Source organism: Phalacrocorax aristotelis, chromosome 1, assembly GCF_949628215.1.
Source record: "Phalacrocorax aristotelis chromosome 1, bGulAri2.1, whole genome shotgun sequence".
NCBI classification, from domain to species: domain Eukaryota; kingdom Metazoa; phylum Chordata; class Aves; order Suliformes; family Phalacrocoracidae; genus Phalacrocorax; species Phalacrocorax aristotelis.
This window is the reverse complement of record NC_134276.1, coordinates 7366278-7383158: the sequence shown is the minus strand read 5'-3', so window position 1 is coordinate 7383158 and position 16881 is coordinate 7366278. Positions and strand designations below refer to the sequence as shown.

Genomic DNA, 16881 nt, shown 5'->3' with positions numbered 1-16881 from the left:
CCAAGGCCCACTTGGAATTAAATCTGGCAAGGCATGTCAAGAAAAACAAAAAGGGCTTCTTCAAATATATCAGCAGTAAAAGGAAGCCGGGATACCGTGGGCCCACTGCTGAACAAGGAAGGGGCCCTGGTAATGCAGGACGCAGAGAAAGTAGAGTTACTGAATGCCTTCTTTGCCTCGGTCTTTACTGCTAAGGCTGGCCCTCAGGCATCCCAGCCCCCAGAGGAGAGAGGACAAATCTGGAGAAAGGAAGACTTACTGTTGTTTCAGAAAGACTGGGTCAGACCTATGCAAACTGGATCCTCACAGATTCATGGGCCCCAATGAGACGCACCCACGAGTGCTGAGGGAGCTCGCAGATGTTCTTGCTGAGCTACTCTCTGCCATCTTTGAAAGGTCATGGAGGACAGTAGAGGTGCCCGAGGACTGGAGGAAAGCAAATGTCACTCCAATCTTCAAAAGGGAAAGAAGGAGGACCTGGGAAACTATAGGCCAGTCAGCCTCACCTCCATCCCCAGAAAGGTGATGGAGCAGTTCATCCTGGAGGTCATCTCCAGGCATGTACAGGATAAGAAGGTTATCAGAAACAGTCAACATGGATTCACCAACGGGAGATCATGCTTGACCAACCTGATAGCCTTCTACGATGGCATGACTGGCTGGGTCGATGAAGGGAGAGCAGTGGGTGTTGTCTATCTTGACTTCAGTAAGGCATTTGACACTGTCTCCCATAGTATCCTCACAGGCCAAATAGGGAAGTGTGGGTTGGATGAGTGGACAGTGAGGAGGACACAGAACTGGCTCAACAACAGAACTCAGAGAGTCATGATCAATGGAGCAGAGTCTGGATGGAGGCCTGTCACTAGCAGTGCTCCCCAGGGGTCTGTGCTGGGTCCAGTCCTGTTCAACATATTCATCAGTGACCTGGACGAAGAGACAGAGTGTAACCTCAGCAAGTTCGCTGATGATACCCAGCTGGGAGGAGTGGCTGATACACCAGAAGGCTGTGCTGCCATCCAGCAAGACCTGGACAGGCTGGAGAGCTGGGCCGAGGGGAACCTCATGAAATTCGACAAGAGCAAGTGCAAGGTCCTGCCCCTGGGGAGGAACAACCCCCTGCACCAGTACAGGCTGGGGGATGAACTACTGGAAAGTGGCTCCACTGAGAAGGACCTAGGAGTGCTAGTGGACAGCAAGGTGACCCTGAGCCAGCACCATGCCCTTGTGGCCAAGAAGGCCAACAGTATCCAGGGGTGCATTAAAAGGAGTGTGGCCAGCAGATCAAGAGAGGTTACCCTCCCCCTCTACTCAGCCCCATCGAGGCCACATTTGGAGTGCTGTGTCCAGTTTTGGGCCCCCCAGTTTCAGAAGGACATGGAACTGCTTGAGCAAGTCCAGCAGAGAGCTACCAAGATGGTCAGGGGGCTGGAGCATCTCCCTTATGAGGAAAGGCTGAGACACCTGGGTTTGTTCAGCCTGGAGAAGAGAAGACTGAGGGGGGATCTCATCAATACCTACAAATATTTAAAGGGTGGGTGTCAGGACGATGGGACCAGACTCTCTTCAATGGTGCCCAATGACAGGACAAGGGGCAACGGGCACAAGCTGGAACACAGGAAGTTCCACCTCAATATGAGAAAGAACTCCTTCGCTGTGCGGGTGCCAGAGCAGGGGCACAGGCTGCCCAGGGAGGCTGTGGAGTCCCTTCCCTGGAGACACTCAAAACCCACCTGGACGCGGTCCTGTGCCCCCTGCTCTGGGTGTGCCTGCTCAAGCAGGGGGGTTGGACGAGATGATCTCCAGATGTCCCTTCCAACCCCTGCCATTCTGTGATTTTCTGATTCTGTCATTCTGTCATTCTGTGGAGCAGGTTCACTCTGAAAGGAGTGTGGCTGTGGGTAAGGCCATGCTAGAGCAGATCTACCTCTGAGGCATTGTGGCCCATGAAGAAGGCCACACTGGAACAGGTGCACCTCAGAGTAACTGTGGCAGTGGATAAGCCTATGCCGCAGCAGGTGTACCCCTGGAAAGACTGTAGCTCACGGGTAAGTCTGCACTTGCAGCAGGTACAACCTGAAGGGACTGCAGTCTGTGGATAAGTCCAAGCCAGAGCAGGGGCAAGGGGAGGAGTCCATTGCAATGTTAAACCTGATGGTCTGGTCCAAAAGGACCAGGGGTTGAGGTTGTGATGGATATACCTTTAAATTGTGGTAACCCATGATCTGAGTTGCACTTTATGGGAATAACTATAGCAGGAACCACCTGAACCGATGGAGGATGAGCCTTACAAGCAGAAGTGCAAGTGCAGCAGTGACTCGGCCTTAGCTGGCTTTGCTGCCCAGTAACTCCATGCAACACACCACCCCTCCTGTCCTGAGTAACGACCACAACACATGGAGACCAAAGTCATGGACTAAATGAACTCACTGGACATTTTGTGGACATTTCTGGACATTTTGCATACATTTCACAGGGGTGGCTCACAGACTAAGGGGATGATATCTGTGTATTATATCAAAGGATGGGAAAGGTGGTGGGTGGGTAATGATGATGTACCAGATAGTGTGGGACCTGAGCATGACATAAATGGTATGGAATAAGGGGTGGAAATGTGCTGGTTTTGGCTGGGACAGAGTTAATTTCCTTCACAGTAGCTAGTGTGGGACCATGTTTTGGATTTCTGCTGAAAACAGTGTTGACAATACAGAGATGTTTTCGTTACTGCTGAGCAGGGCTTACACAGAGTCAAGGCCTTTTCTGCCTCTCACCCCACCCCACCAGCGAGGGGCTGGGGGTGCACAAGGAGCTGGGAGGGGACACGGCTGGGACAGCTGACCCCAACTGACCCCAGGGATGTCCCACACCATATGACGTCATGCTCAGCATAGAAAGCTGGGGGAAGAAGAAGGAAGGAAGGGGAGGACGTTCGGCGTGATGGAGTTTGTCTTCCCAAGTAACCGTTACGTGTGATGGAGCCCTGCTTTCCTGGGGATGGCTGAGCACCTGCCTGCTCGTGGGAAGGATTGAATGATTTCCTTGTTTTGCTTTGCTTGTGCGTGGCTTTTTCTTTACCTACTAAACTGTCCTTATCTCATTACATGAGTTTTCTCACTTTTGCTCTTCTGATTCTCTCCCTCATCCCACTGTGGGGGGAGTGAGTGAGCGACTCTGCAGTGTTTAGTTGCCAGCTGGGGTTAAACCACGACACCATTCATTGATAAACACTTCATTGAAGTATGTGTGGTGTTAATTTGCTCATCCCCTAGTGATACTCTACTGTTCTTTGTGTTTTTGGTGTCAGTGAAGAATACTAATTGCTGAATAATACAAAGGTCCCTACACAGCTCTCAGACGTTAATGACCTCCACTTACTATGCTGTGCTGGAGCTGAACCACTGAGCTGCAGTGAAAGGCCACATGCTCTTATTAATCCCCCTATAAATGTTGCAATCAAGAAAGGCATCATAGTCTCCATAGAAACAAGTGAAAAAATCTCCATAGATATCACAAATAACTGAAAGGCCTCTGGTTGGAAATCTGGAACTGCAGGGGCAGCCAGGGCCTCCCCCCACCCTCCCCATGGCCCAGGACCTCCTATGAGCCCAGCCTGGATTGACCAGTTCATGCCCCAGCGATGCCGTAGGATGCTGGTATCCAGCTCCACCCCAGCAGCAAAGCCGGTGCCAAGGAGATGAGAATTTGTGCAGTGGTGCTAAACATACGCCGAGCCCTGCAGCACTGCTGCGGAAAACAGAAATACCACAGATGAACAGCATCAGTGCAGGGAAAACAGAGCCCTGAATGGCATAATCAGGTCCTCACGCTCACGCTTGTCTTTGAGGAGGCAGGAGGAGAAGAGGCACAGCTCTCATGAGGTTGAAGACTGCAGCAGCGACCAGGTCTGCTTTCCTGCTTGTTTCTTCTGGAAAGAGAAAACCAGCCACATGGTAGGAAAACCAGGGGGCCTCTGTGGGCTTTGGTATCATGAGAAGAGAGAGCACGAGAGGAGGCAAGGATTGCTCTCTGAAGCAGCAGAAGGGCAGTCGTGTCAAGCACAACTCAGAAAGGGATCTGAGTCTGAACCAGGAGCAAGGAGAAGAGAACTGAGGAGTTTTGTCAGGAGGACACCCTCGTCCTCTATGTCCTCTCACTAACTAGGCTTCCCCTGGAAGATACTGAAGAAAAGAGGTGGAGCTCTATTTGTGTAAGGAAACATGAATAGGTAATCAAGTCTAATGTGGAAGATGTTTAAGGGCAGAGCCCCATTAAGGGCCAAAAAATATGTCTGTTGGCCACCAACAGAGATGTGTTGCTTGGAGATATCTGCATGGAGTTCTGTGCCACTGGGCTAGACTTGCTCTGACACCTGAGTTAACCTGGGCATCTCTGCGTGCTCCTGATGATACTGAAACGTGCCCATCGCAGGCATCTACTGCTTCCCTCTTAGGGCCATTGCACAATCATATATTTCAGTCTTGTCCTCAGAGTTTTTTCTTGCCTATGTTCTCCTAGACCCTTTTTACCCTTTGTACCTTTATACCTCTGCTACCTCAAATGTATTTTCTCCTCCTTGCTATTTACTGCCTTCAGGTTTTTGCAGAATGTTATTCTTTCCAACTCAAATCACTGCCAAGCTATATAAAATACATACTTAATCTTTCTTACATAAAAAAATTCTCTCCAACCCTTTCCTTTCTAATGACACTTTTCTCTGAATTCCCTCCAATTCATCCATGTCAGTCTGGCACTGATACGCCAGAGCCAGAGATACTGTTCCACCTGTGCCACATACAGCTGGATCATCACCTCCCTGGAAGATAATGTTTGCGCCTCTGTGTGTAGCCCCAAAATCATACTCTTTAGTGCCACTACAAGCCCACATCTAATTGGTTTCCCACTGCCACCTCTAGGGTTTTTTTCATTTCTAGTGCTCTCTAAGTATCTCTCTCCTGTGGAACAGCTGAGTCTCCGATTATTTTTCCCCAGATGTATGAGACCGCATTTTCCAAGCTGGATTTTTTCTGTTACTATTATTCCCTATTTCTAACCCTTACCTTCCCTTCTATCAGTTCCTCTTGTTAATCTTCCTAGCTCCTTGCAAGGCAGCAACCTCTGATGATTTAGGGATACAGTATATCCTGAGCAGAAAGCAAACCTCGGAACACACTGTGCCTTGAAGTTAACAATTTGTTCCCTCGTGAGAGGCATCTGTTCACATGTATAGATAAATAGCAAATTATTTTTTCCCTCCATGCTTGCTACTTGCTTCTGCTTGCCATGCTAGAGAGAAACAGAGGGCTAAAGCTGAGGGTCCCTCTCCCACCCCTTAGTCCCCATGTCTGCTAACCCATCTGTGCGAAGGGAACAGAGCTGCCTCATGGAGGCTAATCCTCCTCCTCCCAACTACAGCTCACTCATGTCATCTGCATGGGGAAAGGGATGATCTTGCCCTCCTTGTGCTGCTTATGGTTGCTTACAGCTCACCAGGGAAGCAACTCCACAAAAATAAAACACAAATCCCAGCAGCCTCTCTCCAGGACTTCTTCCCATTTATCATTTCTCCCTCTGCTTATCACCTTCCTTGCCAGCCTCAGGCGGTGTAAAAGTACTCAGACAACAACTCCTGCTAAACTCATTTTTGTGATTCAATGAATCAAAAGCTCTTCTTTGTGAGACAGTGTTTTCTAGAAACACTCACTATTTCTGTACAACCTCCCACTGAAGTCAATGAGGGCGCAGGTGTTTTCGAATTTCGTCTTGCCATCTCACTCCCATCAGCACTGATGGTCAGTGCTTAGGTAGGCAGGCTGGATGTACTGATTTCAAGTGCTATTTGTATGTTTTCATTCTCTTGCTCTGTATTTTCCCAGCCAGGGAAAAGAGATTTTTCTTATCAGCTGCTCTATCATGGTTTAACCCCAGCTGGCAACCAAGCACCACCCAGCCGCTTGCTCACACCCCCCACAATGGGATGGGGGAGAGAATCAGAAGAGCAAAAGTGAGAAAACTCATGGGTTGAGATAAAGGCAGTTTAGTAGGTAAAGAAAAAGCCACGCACACAAGCAAAGCAAAACAAGGCATTCACTCCCTCCCACGGGCAGGCAGGTGCTCAGCCATCCCCAGGAGAGCAGGGCTCCATCACACGTAACGGTGACTTGGGGAGACAAACGCCATCACTCCGAACGTCCCCCCTTCCTTCTCCTTCCCCCAGCTTTCTATGCTGAGCATGACGTCATATGGCGTGGGGACATCCCTGGGGTCAGTTGGGGTCAGCTGTCCCAGCCGTGTTCCCTCCCAACCCGTTGTGCACCCACAGCCCCTCGCTGGTGGGGTGGGGTGAGAGGCAGAAAAGGCCTTGACTCTGTGTAAGCCCTGCTCAGCAGTAACGAAAACATCCCTGAATCATCAACACTGTATCAAGCACAAATCCATAACATGGTCCCACACTAGCTACTGTGAAGGAAATAACTCTGTCCCAGCCAAAACCAGCACATGTTCTCAGGGTACATCAGAAAGTATTATATTCAGAACAGTATAAATAAAGATGTGGACAAGAAAAGTTATAAAGTTTAAATCCTCAAAGAACAACATTGATTTCTAGCAATAGGTATTAAACTTTAACATATTTATTTGAAATCTCACATCATCCCAGGGTGGAAGCAGACATCTACCCCCATGCTGTGGCTGAGGAGAGCAACACACAGAAGCACAAGACATGTCAGAGCTCCCCTTTGAGTTCCGCTGCCCCCAGAAGCTGTCAGGGGTATTTCTGAATTCTGCCCAGAAAGGTTAACAGCAGCGTATTCTAGAGACTGTTATTTAGTGTTGGTACCAAATGTGAGAGTTCTTAAAACCTGATGTGAAAGGCTACTGGGGTCTTCTAACCTATGGTTCCTGTAGGAGCAATGGTAGATCTCAGCTTCCAAAATTAGCCCCAAGGCATTTAATCAGGTTGTATGAGAGGGGATGCCACTGGAGGCAAATGTATCTTTGTGGGTGCTGCTGCCATTATTCATAAAGACTAAGAAGAGAGTGCAGGTCCACTGCAAATCTGGGAACAACCCTTGTAAGTGAAAAGGTGAGGAGGAGTCAGGGCAAAGCTCAGAGAATCTGGGGGAAGGAAGGGAAAAAGCTGAAATCAAGAAATGTGTTTGGGCAGTGAAATACCTCACTATGGCACTGCAGGCTCAGACTATGTGCCTCCACGTGTTTCTTCCTCTGAATTTCAGGTATTTTCCTATTCCCAGGCAAAATGCTGCTCTGAAATGAGAGCTAACAGCAAAGGACTCCTCGAAGTGCTACAGCTCTGAAGAGAAATAGCCAGCCACTTCTGCAGCCAAACATGATGGATGAATGCATCCAGCATCAGGTCGTTGGAACTGCCTTTCCTACCCCTGGGGAAAAAGAGAATGTAAACTGCCAGCGAAACCCTCAAGTGTCAGGCATATGAGGATAATAAGTATGCTATTAATGCCCTAAGAAAGCAACGTAACATAAAATATTCCCTTTTTCATGACAGTAATGTGAAGCAAAATATACATATATATGTTGTTTATACGTATTTATCCATACAAAATATCAGACACTATTTTAATTGTTTGCTTTTATAGTAATGAAAAGTGAGATGTAATATTCAAAAAGGGAAGGTTAATGAAATCTGCAAGTGCCACTTGGAAAGTGGATGCAAAGAGAGAGAGAAGAGAGAGACCAGTGGCCATTTATTTCTTTTTCCTGATGTCATGAAGGACAAGATTAACAGAAGGTAGAAGCAAAATCTATGAGGTCAGCTTTGATTGCTTACTTATTGCTGTGTTATGTCTGATATACCCAATGAAAATCAATGCACCGTAACACCGGAGCTGGGCAGAAATAAAAGATTTACATCCTAAAAGAAGGAGAGAGAGAATGGTAGTAATTCAGATGGAGATTTTAAGTCAGGGCAGGATCCTTCTTACCAGATGTAGACATCTGAAGTGTGAATGTGTCCAAGAGAGGCACTTAAAGGCGTAACACCTCTCATTCTGAAGTCTGCACCTGAAACTGGGTAGAACTTACCTTGAAAAAGCCTCTTTCCCCATACTGAAAATGAAAAGGATTACCATTTAATATGTTTATCTATACTGTAGAGCTCTAAAGTTACTCAGAATTAATATAGACCCCACATAATTCAGTGATGGCACATGAAGCCATCAGCAAAGCGGGGAATTTTCCCCTGGACCGTTCAGGGCTGGTCAGAGTTGTACCACCTTGTGATTAGCACCCAGCTATGGGGCAGGGCTAAGGGACCACAGGCAGGAGGCTGGGAGCTGGCAGTGGTGGGAATGGTGAATCAAGCAGGAGACTTTTTCCAACGCTATATCTATGATAGCCCCAAGAAAGTAGAAGGAAAGGAAGAGGGAATGCTCATACAAATGCTGTCTTTCAGCTGTGGGCTACAGCACGTTTAAGCAGGTGATGTATCAACTTCATCATTAAATACTGAGAACTTCTCAGGGACTGTAAGACAGAAGGGACAGTCCTTTGGGTGCAAATAATACACACCCTGAATACTACCAAAGGTATTACATGCCCTTGTATAAATCACTGTTATCCTCTTCTCCGGAATGCTGTGTGCAATTGTGATCGCTCAGTGTCAAGAGGAAAATAGCAGAACTAGAGAAGGGAAGATTCAGAGAAGGGAAGCAAGCCTGGTGAGGATGAAAATATTTGGATTGTGCATCCCTGGGGGGAAAGAAACAAGACGAGACATGACGAAATACATAAGATAATAACTGAGATGGAGAAGAAGGACTGTGTCTCTCTATCCACTTTAGTTCGTATAATAAGCTAGAGATGATTGTTGGTAAGCCAACATGTGGAATTGAGGGCTACAGAGGTGGATCTCATGGATATCCCTTCCCTCTCCCCCTTCCCCTTTCCCTGTGCCTTCCTTCCTCCCTTCCCTGGTTAGCTCTCCGTTGGACTGTGGACCAGACAACCTGCCTGCACAGCTACTCAGGCTCAACTGCCAACAGAAGAGAAGGGACCGGAATGTGCAGCCCCCCAGCCCAGCAACAGCATACGTTAAGGTTGGCTGAGGCAGTCATGACGTCCCATCTCACTTTCTCCAGAACAGAGCCAATATTTCTAGCCAACATAAAATCCCTGAACTGGTTGGTTCTCATAAAAAGAATCAGACTTGAGAACATCTGCTAGCAGAATAGCCAGAACCCTCTTTTGAATCCAAAAAGGGAATATCCCAGAGAGGAGCCAATACTCCAGCTTCACAGTTTAAGAACCCTCTATCACTAATGCAGTTCCACAAGGCAAAGCTGTAAGCACTGAGAGCAGAAAACTCCAGCAGTCATACCACTGGTGTTGGCTCATGTCTTTGCAAGCCCCCAAGTTCCTCTGGAAACTTAACAGACAGTAAAATTGTACCACCTTGGCTGTGGACAAAGCTTTTGGCAGATACTTGTGACTCACATGAACCTATCACAGGTGCAGTCAATGCAACTAGAAGTGAGTACTTCTGTGATGGAGGGGAAAAATTCTGAATAGAGCAGAACTGGACTGGGAAACTCAGCGCTACAGGACAGCGCTGAGATCTACATATTGGCTCAGCAAAACAAAGCAGACTTTTGTTTAAAACTGTACTGGGTTTGCGTGGCAAGGTTTTGGTATCGGGGGTGTGTGTGGTGTGTGTGTGCTACAGGGGTGGCTTCTGTGAGAAGCTGCCAGAAGCTTCCCCCATGTCTGACTGATAGAACCAACACCAGCTGGCTTCAAGACGGACCTGCTGCTGGCCAAGGCTGAGCCCATCAGCAATGGTGGTAGTGCCTCTGGGATAACGTATTTAAGAAGGGGGGAAAAAAACTGCTGTGCAACATCAGCCAGGAGAGAGAAGTGAGAATACATGAGAGAAACAGCCCTGCAGACACCAGGGTCAGTGAAGAAGGAGGGGGAGGAGGTGCTCCAGGCTCTGGAGCAGAGATTCCCCTGCAGCCCCTGGTGAAGACCATGGTGAGGCAGGCTGTGCTCCTGCAGCCCGTGGGGGTTAGCGGTGGGGCAGATATCCCCCTGCAGCCTGGGGGGGTTAGCGGTGGAGCAGATGTCCCCCTGCAGCCTGTGGGGGTTAGCGGTGGAGCAGATGTCCCCCTGCAGCCTGTGGGGGTTAGCGGTGGAGCAGATATCCCCCTGCAGCCTGTGGGGGTTAGCGGTGGAGCAGATGTCCCCCTGCAGCCTGTGGGGGTTAGCGGTGCAGCAGATGTCCCCCTGCAGCCTGTGGGGGTTAGCGGTGGAGCAGATATCCCCCTGCAGCCCGTGGGGGTTAGCGGTGGAGCAGATATCCACCTGCAGCCCATGGTGAACCCCATGCCAGAGCAGGTGGATGCCCAAAGGAGGCTGTGACCCCGTGGGAAGCCCACACTGGAGCAGGGTCCTGGCAGGACCTGTGGGTCCATGAAGAGGGGAGCCCATGCTGGAGCAGTTAGTCAAGAACTGCAGCCTGTGCGAAGGACCCACATTGGAGAAGTTCATGGAGGACTGTCTGCTGTCGGAGGGACCCCACGCTGGAGCAGGGGAAGAGTGTGAGGAGTCCTCCCCCTGAGGAGGAAGGAGCAGCAGAGACATCGTGTGATGAACTGACCACAACCCCCATTCCCCATCCCCCTGCGCCTCTTGGAGGAGGAGGTAGAGAAAATCAGGAGTGAAGTTGAGCTTGGAAAGAAAGAAGGGGAGGGGGGAAGGTGTTTTTAAGATTTGGTTTTATTTCTTATTACCCTACTCTGGTTTGATTGGCAATAAATTAATCTAATTTCCGCAAGACAGGTCTGTTTTGCCCATGACTGTAATTGGTGAGTGATCTCCCCGTCCTTATCTCGACCCATGAGCCTTTTATTATACTTTCTCTCCCCCTTCCAATTGAGGAGGGAGAGTGATAGCTCAGCTTTGGTGGGCCTCCGGCATCCAGCCAGGGTCAACCCACCACAAAAACAAATCCTTATGGATTGCTGTTTGTTTGATTTTTGTGTACGGACTGAACTGCGTACGACATTGCAGTGATTCAGCATGGCAGCTCCTGTATTCGTGTACGAGATAACACTGACAATAAGAAAAATACAGTTCTTGGGCAGAAGTACATCATCATTAGATCAGCAGGATAAATTCTGGTTTCCAAGAACAAGTTTACTCAGCAATCTGTGTTCATATTGAAGAATACATAATCATCCCGGTATCTCGTAAATGACATTACTCTTGCATCAAAGTCATGAATATAGAATAAAGAATAATAATACAAAATTTATTTTAAATTAAATAGGAAATTACAAATTAAGCAACTTTTAAAAAAATTCCTTATTCATTCATTTGATGCTGAAAGAAATGTCTAAATAGTTCATTTCATCTCTCACAGATAGTAAGCAATGTTTCTCATCATTCCCGATTTCCTGTTTGCTTTGCTTTTCTCTGCAATTTTGCCTTATTACTCTTTTAAATCTGTGCAAATGGTTTTATTTTCCACATTTATTTTTGCTCACTTCACTTATTTCAAGAATAAGTTAACCATTACGTGTCCTTCCATCTGTGATTTCTCTTTTTCAGGAGATAAATCATTTTTCTTTATTTGCAATAGCTTATGATTAGTAATTCAGTCTTTCTGAGGAAAGTCTAAATTACTTTATATGTGAAAGCCATTTATTTTATGAACAGCAGGACCCATGACTAAAAAGGCTAAAATGATCCTGCTCAAAATACCTGAATTGCCCAATCCCACATTGAGTTGCACTGATTTTAATGTACCTCCACCCGGGAAGAAAACAATATGAGAATTTCATGTTACATCCCATACGGGTTAACACAGAACTCCTGACCAAGCATTCCCAGAGGCGGGTGTCAAATACTCAAGAGAACTAAAGAGAACAGAAATTGAAGAACTGGAATGGTGACATTTAAGCAGGATGGCAAAGGGAAGCAGGAGGTAACTCAGTCTGCATGGTCATGCTAAAACATCATCCAATTCTCAGCAAGTCCATTGCCTTATCTTCAGAGGAGTAGAACAGGAACCTCCCTAAAACTGAGTGCAGAGTTCAGGGATCTCAGAAGAGGAAAACTGAGATGATTTTCTCTGAGAGAATTCCAGTCCCATGAGTAAGACAGATAATAGAAGATTTGGACTTTTTCTTCTGCAGGGGAACTTCTAGCTGTGCAACTGAAAGTACCTGAAAGTCTTACAGCATGTTGGGTATTCCACTGGCAAAGAAGCAACCAAGGGTGGATTAATCTAACTCTCACAGGTAGGATAGATTACCCAGGTTTGCTAGAGCAACCACCGATAGTACAAAAACTTGAGTTAAAGAAATGCCTCACTGAGAGGCACTTGAAGAGTTTGTCATTAAAATGCCATTTTAATGACATTTAAATAGTCATTCCTCTGAACCCTGCCTTTTTTTTGGTGAGGTATATGGTGACAATAAGCTATGTATTAACATTCTAATTTACCAAAGGCTTAACAAGAAGCCATGCCTGGAAGGTGTAACTGGGCAACTTCAGAATTAAGCCATACCTTTTAATCATTAAAGTAATTAACCAAGAAATTAATACTACAGACCACTGTGGACGTTGCTGATTCCTCCTACCTTGATGTATTGAAGCCAAGACTGAATGCCTTTTTGGCAAACATGCTTTATCCAAACATAAACACTGCTGGGCTTGGTTAAAGGATACTGCATAAAGTGCAATTGCTTGTGATATATGGGCCATCAGGCCAGATGAGCTAATGGTCCCTTGTGGCCCTCTGCTTCGTAAATCTATTAACTAGAATTTGGGATTTATGGAGCAGTGGGCCAGAACGAGCAACTGTGATTGAGGTTGTACAATCAGTTCCCATGGACCCCATCACGTTCCTTTTGGAACTGTTGGCAAAAATCCCATTGTACAGGCAGTCCTTGCTACAAATCACAAAAGGAAAAGGCTTTTATAAATGAGGATGAGGAGGCTGAGAGGGGAGAAACAGCATTTGTTAGTTTTTAAATCCATAAATATTTAAGAACTTGTTTCTTTGTTAGCATTTAAAGAATTTAGACTCAGTGGCAGTTGTCCTGATGGAAACAGAGATTTTTGCAACAACCTGCTGAGAAATAACAAGAAATATGCTAATCACTGCATAAGCTTGAACTTTGACAAATTTAAACCCACTTTCCGTTTTCTGTTCTGTTTCTACCAAAACCAAACATGAAAATTGGCATGTCTCATGTTATTTTACAGAACATTTTATTTGGAAAGCTTAACCTAATGAAAGAGAAATCACTCTCAGGTAGAGGAACTGCATCACTGACCCATCAATTACCCTCACTCTAAAATATATATTCTTAAAATGTCCTAACATTCCCTTTAATGCCAATTCCCAGAATGAATTTACCTATAAACTTCAATTTTCCTGTAGTGCTTAAAATGCAGCAGACATAAAGACACAGGCCTGGGCAGCTGTGAAAAACCCTGACCAAAAATGGGCTTTAATACAGACAGAGACATTAGTAAACTGAAAGCAGACTCCAGGTCCTAGATGTTTAGAGCTCTCATGTGAATATCATATGTGTGTCATGTAATAGTACTTTTTAATGGGCTTCAAAATGCTGACTGCGTGTTCTCCATGCTCACCCACCTCTAACTGTGCCAAGAACAACAGCAGCACTACCACTGATCTCCTGTTATGTTTCCAAAGTCTGCATTGTGCCCTGGACACTCTGAATATAGGCATATACCCCTCTTCTAGAAGGCCAGGAAAAGTAGATGGCAAGTGGATAACAGGACCAGACTGGAAATAAAAGGCGTAAAGAGAGACAGGGAACGGGGCAAAAAACCCAGCATGCAGAGGTGGGAGAGCATCTAGGGATGAATGAAAAGAATCCTCAGCTTGGTTCAAAGACGGGTGTTAATACTGAGGGATGCTTCTCATTGCAACAGCGGACCGGAGCTGCTCCCTCAGGGGTGTCCAGTGTCACCACCCATGAGCTCCCAGTGCTGTGGGCACAGAGCTACCAAGAATATAACTATATATCCCTGTAAAAGTATGGTATTGTTACTGTTAGCCACGGGCCTTCAGCTTTGTATTGAGCTTTCAAGGCCTCAGGACTGAGCCTTGTCACTTGCTTTTACCAAACTTTTCTTGACTTGCCTGCAGTTTTATTTTAATCTGGTTTAGCTGACACAGCAATTTCTTTAATTGGCCGGGTGTCTATGGCTAATTTGTTTTACTTGTGTTTAATTTCATACTGTATAACTATAGTTTTATATAGACAGAAATAACAAGCATATGGTCCATGTAGTGTGAGATACTTATGACTCTTAACACAATGATGTGGTATAGCAAAATACAAGCCTGGCACAACAGCAGAGGCTTTGAGAAAGGGAGATGCAGGACACAGCATAGAGGAGTACAGGCAGGGGATGATAAGAGATGGGGCACAGGCTGACACTGGAGACCTTGTCACTATAAACAACTAACCCATGGTAAATTAAAGGAAATACAGACCCGAAGCTGGACAAACCTGGTTTTAGAGGTAACAAAGAGAACAAAGAAATAATATCTAATATACAAAAATGGCACCAAATATAGACTATTTGGATGTAACCTGGAGCTACAGACCACTGAAAAAAGAGCAAAGGTGTAAAATTATGTTAGAAAACAAAAAGAGCCCCAAGTGGATCCTAGAGGGAGGAAGAAGAAACTATCAACACAAACATCATATCCCTCCCAACAGACAACTCCAGATGCTGATGATTTGCCATAAGATCCCACAGCCACCAACACCACTACCAGACTGAAGCCACCAACCCTAGGACCCAGACAAGCAGTGGAACAGTGAGCATAACACTAGGAAAAGGGGTGGAAACTAAAAAATGTGACAATAACTGTTGTAACTGATTATTTTTTCTGAAACAGTTAAATCTTGCCTAGTAATGATTAGACTCTTGAGATTTCAGTTATACTAACAACAAATTCTTGGCTTTACTAACATATAACATGCGCTTTCTCCTTGTCCATAAACAAAATTTTGAGCGTAATAACCCAAACAACAGTGATTGCTGCCCTCCAGCCCCTTCTTTGGGAGGAAGCAGATAATCGGAATCTGCATCCTCTGTTGCACAGGCCCACTGAGGCCGAAGGACTGAGCCTACCTAACAGGTGGTCAGGGTTGTCCGAGGTATCCTACTGTTCTAAGGAGTAGATTTAAGACTGGCTAGATTAGTCACATTAATTATTTCAACATTAATACTCAGTAACAAATGCCTTTTGCCTACAGATTACGATTTATTATCTTAGGGCTTTTGTACCTAAAGGCGAGGTCCCTTCACACGTAGGATCTTGACTGGGAAGGACTAATGGAACATCCCTGTAAGTAACAAAGCAATTTATCATCTCATGTTCCCACCTCTGATACTTGCTGTTTTGCCAAGAGTCCACAAGGATTCAAACTTGCTCATCAACCCCAAGTACCACAGCTACAGGGAGAGAGAAGTCTCACTTCATTGCTTCTACTCTAAAGCTATCAGGATTTCCATACAACCAGCACGGGGCTAGAAACTAATAAAGATGGAAGCCATCTTTATGATTAGGGGTACTGACTGCCTTCAACTAATTGACTTGATACAAATTCAAAATAGTCCATTTTAGGGTCTCTATGAAAGTTATTACATAAAATACAGGTAATTCATTTCTGTACATTGTCATTACATATACCTTCATTTTGGGGGCAGAGAGGAAGGTTAAAAACACACATTTTTTTAGAATAGTCTCTTCTTCCACTAATGAACCATCCCCAAAGCCTGGATGTTATACAGATGTTTCAGCACTGACCCTCCTGTTGCTAAAATGGACAGAAATAATGGCATTCCTATTTTCCCAATGCTTTTTACATTGGGTAGTTTCTAAATGCTGTCCCTCCTTTATTGTGATAAAGAAAACAGTTGCTATGACACAAGGTGAAACCAAAAAGCTCCCTTTCTCTAGGCAAAGGAGAACAGCCTACGTCACCAAGTGCAGCAGCTTGTGACAGGTCTTTCTCTCAGATCTGAGTGAAAATAAAGTTTCATTTCTAAGCTTTGAATTCCCCTGTGAAAACCTGAACAGAAATACATGGAATACATATACTGTATCGCTGGCTGGCAAAGATGCAAAAATTATTCTTCTAGACCTGTAGGCTATTAAGACAACCCCCTCATGAAAACCTCTGGCTATCAGTAAATGAATCACTACATCTCAATCAGGAGATAAATAGCCATTTTAGGGAAGTAACTGTAATCTCAAGAAGCTCCTACTTACTTTGCAGCACAGGTAAATTGGGATTTGGAAGACATAGTACTACCATCTTCAGCAGAAAAATCTCAAAGCAGGCCACAAACAGGACTGCATGAAATCCCACAGTGTACTAATAAGATAGATGCTATCCACCTCTTATGGCAGACTGGAAAATAGCACACAGCAGTTACAAGCCCTCAAAATAAGTCAGGAGGAGCTCTGAGAACTGAACCCTAGGGCTTACAGGCTCCTGCTCCAGCCACCACAAGGCCAGGAACAACAAAGGATGAAAGTTTCAGAGATATGCTGTGGGCACAAAGATAACAGCAGGCCAGTTTTTCTGTCAGCGTGAGCATGTAGACACATGTGTAATAGTTATATACAGAATCCTCTACATTTCAGATGGGACATTTCACTTGGAAGAAGTTAGATTTGCGCAAACAAGCTCAAAGCATCCATCCATCTACTGTGCAAGTCACTTCCTTAGGCTTGTGACTAAAGGCATTCCTCTTTCAAAAGAAACACCATAGCAGTTCTTTCTCTGGTGTCTGTCAGAAAATAATTTATTCACAAAACCTGACACACTGCTTTTTTAAACAAATAAA

At 45.6% G+C, this 16881-nt stretch overlaps 1 protein-coding gene across 1 annotated transcript in view; it reads right to left on the bottom strand.

Moving 5' to 3' along the window:
- The window catches only part of DLG2 (discs large MAGUK scaffold protein 2), a 1060076-nt gene that overhangs the window by 977068 nt on the left and 66127 nt on the right, over positions 1-16881 (bottom strand). The gene's annotated exons all lie outside the window — the stretch shown is intronic.